Here is a 6,208-nt window from a genome sequence, read left to right as displayed (position 1 = left end):
TTCACCAGTGCACCAAGTGTGATGCATGAGTGTCTCAATTTTCCTTCATACTCTTCAACATTTATCATTTTCCCTTTTTTGTCATATATATTGACAGTCTGGCAGGTGGTATCATAAAATATTTTAAATTTACATTATTCTTAATGAGAAAATATGGAGGAAGGCAACTTATCTTTGTCAAATCTCAAACTGTATTATAAAACAACAATGATCAAAAGAATCTATTACTGGCTATGAAATAGAAAGTGAATCAATAGAATAGATTAGGTACTGAATACAGGACTAAATGACAATTATAACCTAATGTTTGGCAAATACAAAGATCCAAGATTTTGGAAAATATATTCACTTGTTTTTCTGTCTCTGAAACAGTTAAGATGGGAGAAAAATTTAAGTATTGTCCATCACCACCCTTATACTACCTCTTTATGTTATATAATTTACTCCCTTCTATCTTTCCTTTCTTTTTTCTCTCAGTGTAACTTCTTTCAGTCTTTGATTAATTTTTACATATTATTCATATGCATACATATCATATAATATATACATAGTGTTCCATATTATCACATTTACATACATATGATATAATTATATACCATCATATATATCATAATCAGCTTGCTTCTTTACCCTCTTTCTTATTAAATTCCTTCTATCTTCTCTGCTATTAAGAGTAATTTTTGAAAATTATGTAAATCCTCTTTCCATGTAGATATATAAATATTTTTACCTTAACAATTTTCTTAAAATTTCTCTTTCTTATTTACCTTTTTGGGTTTCTCTTGTGTATTGTGTTTGGTCTTCAAATTTTTTGTTTAGGTCTGGCTTAGTCCTCAGAAATTCTTGAAAATCTTCTGATTGAATAACCATTTTCCTGCTTAAAAGAATATTCAGTTTTGATGTTTAGGTAACTCCGGGTTGTAAATATTTGGCCTTCCTGAATATTATTTTCTATGCCTTTTCATCCTTTAATGTAGAAGCTTCTAGGTCCTATGTGATCCTGATTTTAGCTCGATGCTATTTGGATGGTTTCTTTCTTGCTGCTTGAAGAATTTTCTCCTTAGCTTGGTGGCTCTTGAATTTGGCTATTTTATTACTTGAAATTGTCATTTGAGGATGTCTTTTTGGAGGTGATGTGTGAATTCTTACAATTTCAATTTTATCTTCTTGTTCTAGTATCGTTGGGCAGTTATCTTTGATAATTTCTTATAACATGATGTCCAAGACTGTTTTCTTGATCATGGCTTTCAAGTAGTTTAATAATTCTCAGTTTATCTGTCCTAGATCCATTTTCTATGATAGTTGTTTTTTCAATAAAATATTTCATGGTTTCTTCTTCTTTTTTTGTTGTTGTTCCTTTGATTCTGCTTCATTGTTTCTTGATTTCTCATGAAGTCTTTAGTATCTAGAGGGTCAATTCTAATTTGTAAGGCCTGCTTTCCTCTGTCAGTTTTGACTCTAATTTTTCAATTGGACCATTTCTTCTTGCATCACTTTCATTTCTTCTTGCATCATGTTCCTTTCTTCTATCACTTTCATTTCTCTTCCCCAGTTTCCTCTGCCTCTCATAATTGGTTTTTGAAGTCATTTTTGAGTTCTTTGAGTATTTGTGCAAATTCACATTTTTATTTTGGACTTTGCATGTGTTTTCTTTGCTTTCACTGTCCCCTTCTATGTCTATATCTTGCTTTTTTGTCTCCATAAAATTTTTTCAGAGTTAGGTGCTTTTTTATTGTTTGCTAATTCTTCCTATCTAATTATAGTAAGCTCTATTTTCTGGGAAGTTTGGATATCCTATTAAACTTCTGTCCTTGCATGATGTTATTCTCAGCTCATTTTCTGGTCAAGAATGCAGAGAGCTCTGGGAGCTCTCTCAGCCTGCTGATTCAATTGACCCTTGGAATGCTGATGGCTTAGGGACTTATCTCAAGCTTGCATATAAACTTTTGATTTCACTCTGACATTGATCAGATCAAGGGCTGATCAAATTCTAACCCCAGGCTTTAGGATCACATTTCTGGTCTTGCTCTGTACTTGATCCAATCAGGCATGCCTTTTATTGCCTTGTCCTGGAGATACTCTCTGATATTTAGGCAGAAAGACCAGTCATTAATACTAGAAACCATCCCAAACTGTGTGCTATATTCTTATCCCAATCCCATACTGGAAATTCTGACTTTACTCTGGGCCAACATGGATTAGGCCACTTCAAACCAGACTGCCCTGGGCTGGGACTCCAGATTTATTCACAGGTTTGAAATTTCAAGAGGTGTTAGCTCTTGTACCACTTTTAGCCCAGGGAGGATCTCAGGATCTGAATGTTATCTTCGGACTACCTTGTGAACCTGGTACAGCAGATGTGGGGTGGGGTAGGGGAGAGTGGGTTGCTCTTGGCTTGCTCTTCCTTCCCTTTTGCTGACTCTGCTTTCCTCTGACCCCAGTTCTTCAGAACTTTTTTTTCAGTTACTATTCTTGAAATTTTGTTTTGAGAACTTCCAGGGATAGGGGTAGATCCAAGATGGAACAATAACTAGGGCAGCAATTTGCCATTATACACCCCAAAAAATCATCTTTGACAAATAACATAAAGAAGTGAGAAAAATCAATACAGAGAGGGGAGGATAAAGGTGGTGACAGGCAAAGATTAAAATATATTCTCTTTGTAACTGGCTTGGAGAGGGAAGAACAAGTACACTCAGTGGGGCACAGAATTCTAACTTACCCTACCAAGAAGTAGAAGGGAAACAAGACAAAGGAAGCCATGGGTAATTGAAGGGAGGGGGAACTGGACAGGTGACAAAAAAACAAAAAACTGGAGGAATAGAGTGAAAGGGAATAGAGCAAGATTGAAAAAGGATAATACAGTAGAGGGTAACATACAATTAGTAATCATAATGCTTAAGGTGAATGGAATGAACTCACCCATTAAATGGAAGCAGATGTCAGAGTGGATTAAAAACAGAATTCTACTATGTGTTGTTTACAAGAAACACATTTGAGGCAAGGTGATACACACAGATTCAAGGAAAAGGCTAGACAAAAACATATTATTCATCTTGTAAAATAAAAAAAAGCAAGAGTAGAATTCATGATAGCAGACAAAGCCAAAGTAGGAATTGATCTGATTAAAATAGATAAGGAAGGAAATTACATTTTGCTAAAAGGTACTATTAATAATGAAGTAATATCATTACTAAACATTTATGCACTAAATGGTATAGCATCTAGATTACGAAAGGAAAAATTGAAGGGGCTAAAGGAGGAAATATTAAGACCATATTAGTGGGGAATCTTAAATTTCCTCTCTCAGAACTAGACAAATTGAATGAAAAATAAATAAGAAAGAAGTAAGGGAAATTAAAGAAATGCTAGAAAAAATAGAGTAAATAGATATTTGGAGAAAACTGAACAAGAATAAAAAGGAATATAACTTCTTTTTAGCAGGATATGGTATAAATACAAAGACTGACCATGTACTAGGGCATAGAAACATTGCAAACAAATGCATAATTGCAGAAATAATGAATGCCACTTTTTCAGATCACAATGCAGAAAAAATATATATATATATATAATTAACAAAGGTCCACGGAGAGGTAAATTAAAAATTAATTGGAAACTAAATAATCTAATCCTTCAAAACAGGTAGGTCAAAGAATAAATCATAGAAACAATTACAAACATTATTAAAGAGAATGACAATGATGAGAAACCATACCAAAACCTATGGGATACAGCCAAAGCAGTACTAAGAGGAAAATTTATGTTGCTGAGTGTCTATACCAAGAAAATAGAGGGAGCAGAGATGGATGAATTGGGCTTGTAACTTTAAAAAATAGTAAAAGAACAAATTAAAAATCCCCAGATAAAAACTAAATTGGAAATTCTAAAAATTAAAGGAGAAATTAATCAAATTGAAAGTAAAAAAAAAGCTATTAAAATTAAATAAAATAGGAGCTAGGACTTTGAAAAAAATAAAGTACTGGCCAATCTAATAAAAAAAGAAAGAAGAAAATCAAATTATCAGTATCAAAGATGAAAGGGGCAGTATCTCCTCTAATGAAAAGGAAATTAAGGCAATTATTAAGAATTACTTTGATCAACTATATAACAATAAATATAACCATCTAGGTGAAATGGCTGAGTATTTACAAAAAAAAATAAATTTCCTGAATTAACAAAATAAGAAATAGCATTCTTAAACAATCACATCTCGGGGGAAAAAAAACAAAAACAAAAAACAAACAAACTAAGCAAGCCATCAAGAAAAAAACCTGAGGGCCTAATTAATTCATAAGTAAATCCTGTAAAACATTTAAAGAACAACTAATCCCAATACCACACAAATTACTTGACTTAATATGCAAAGAAGGAGTTCTACCAAATTCCTTTTATGACATATTTATGGTACTGATTTCAAAGTCTGGCAGACCAAAAGCCAAGAAAGAAAACTACAGACAAATCTTGAATGAATATAGACATAAATGAATATAGATGCAAAAATCTTAAATAGAATACTAGCAAAAAGACTCTAGCAAGGGATTATTAGGATTATTCACTATGATCAGGTGGAATTCATACAAAGAATGCAAGGATCTTTTAATATTAGGAAAACCATCTATATGGTTGACCATGTCTATAATCAAACCAACAAAAATCACATGATTATCTCAATAGATGCAGAAAAAATCATCCACAAAATACAACACCCATTCCTATTGGAAACACTAGAAAGTATAGGAATAGAAAGGTCATTCCTCAAAATAATAAACAGTATACATTTAAAACCATCAGCATATTATCATCTGTAACAGGGACAAGTTAGAAGCCTTCCAAATTTGTCTTACATGCACTAGGCAGAATGTGACTAAATCCCATATGGGATGTGGTGCAGAAACTGGGCAGTCCAAAATGACAATGAAATATATGGAGATGCATTTCCCCCTGGAATCCTCAGATTAGCCAAGCTCTCAACTGCAAGGTATCCAATCAGCACAAAAACCTCCATGATCAGAAGTAAGAAAACACACCCTAAATCTGTAAACTGCATGAGCTCTATAAGGTTCTGTGGAAATGGAAACTGTTTGAGGTGGGCAGGAACCTGAGCTCTGCCTTTTAACAGCATTATCCCCACCCCCCAAAAAAAGACACTAAATGAGGTCTGCTTATAGGGTATACAAGTTAGGAGTCAAAACTTTAAAGGAAAACAATAGTGTATTTGCACATCAAGGAATGGTATTTTGGTTTGTTGTTTTGAGTCATGAGAGAAAAGGGAAAAGCCAGCTTATTCCTCCAAACTGACTTTAAATCCATGGATTTGGACTAACTTCCCTCCCTGTGAAAAAGCTTTAGTAACAGACTTCTAAACTAGGAGTCTAGTGGCAGTCTAAAAAAATATCTGCTTGCAACCTAGAAGGGGTGGGTTTTTTTTTTTTCCTCACTGATAAATGGCTAGGGCAAGCTAGAGAATCCACATGAAGTGAGGAAAGGGATTGAGGTGGAAAGATTTTTTATACATCACACTCTGCTCAGAGACTCTACTTAGAAATAGTATTGGGAGGCTACAGCAGAGCAGTTCTTAGACTTCTCAACATACCTAAGGTGGTAGGAAGATCTGAAGCAGGCAGCAGTGGCTTTTAGACAGTGGGGGAGGAGTGAAGGCCAGAACCACAATAGCTTGTGAACAGTGGCCAAACAGCAGCAATGGCAGCAATAGTGCTAAAGCAAAGCCTTGAAAAATATATCTATTCTATTTTTTAAAATATTTGAGAACTCTATTTCTTCATGGTAAGCCAAAATGTGAAGATTAGAAATAATATTCAATAACTCAAGTATTATATTTATAAGATTTATTAATATATATATATATATATATATATATAAACTAGAATGAAACCTGCTAACTTGACCATAAGGAAGAAGAGATTGAGAGGGAGGAGCCACAACAAACTTAAATACAATCAAGTAAAACACAAGGACACAAGAAAAGGAAAAAGGATTCCAGGTAATACAGAAAGGAATTTTGGGTAATGTAATTTTAGGGGTTCAAGAATTTCTAATTACAGAATTTTACTAAAAAGCTGGCATTAGCAATTAGAGAAGGAAAAGAACATTGAATAGAATAAAGTAGGCAATGAGGAGAATAAACTATCACTCTTTGCACATGATATGATAGTATACTTAAAGAACCCCAGAAAATCAACTAAAA

The sequence above is a fragment of the Monodelphis domestica genome, chromosome 5 (assembly GCF_027887165.1).
Source record: "Monodelphis domestica isolate mMonDom1 chromosome 5, mMonDom1.pri, whole genome shotgun sequence".
Classification (NCBI taxonomy): Eukaryota; Metazoa; Chordata; class Mammalia; order Didelphimorphia; family Didelphidae; genus Monodelphis; species Monodelphis domestica.
Note: the sequence above shows the minus strand (reverse complement) of the source record.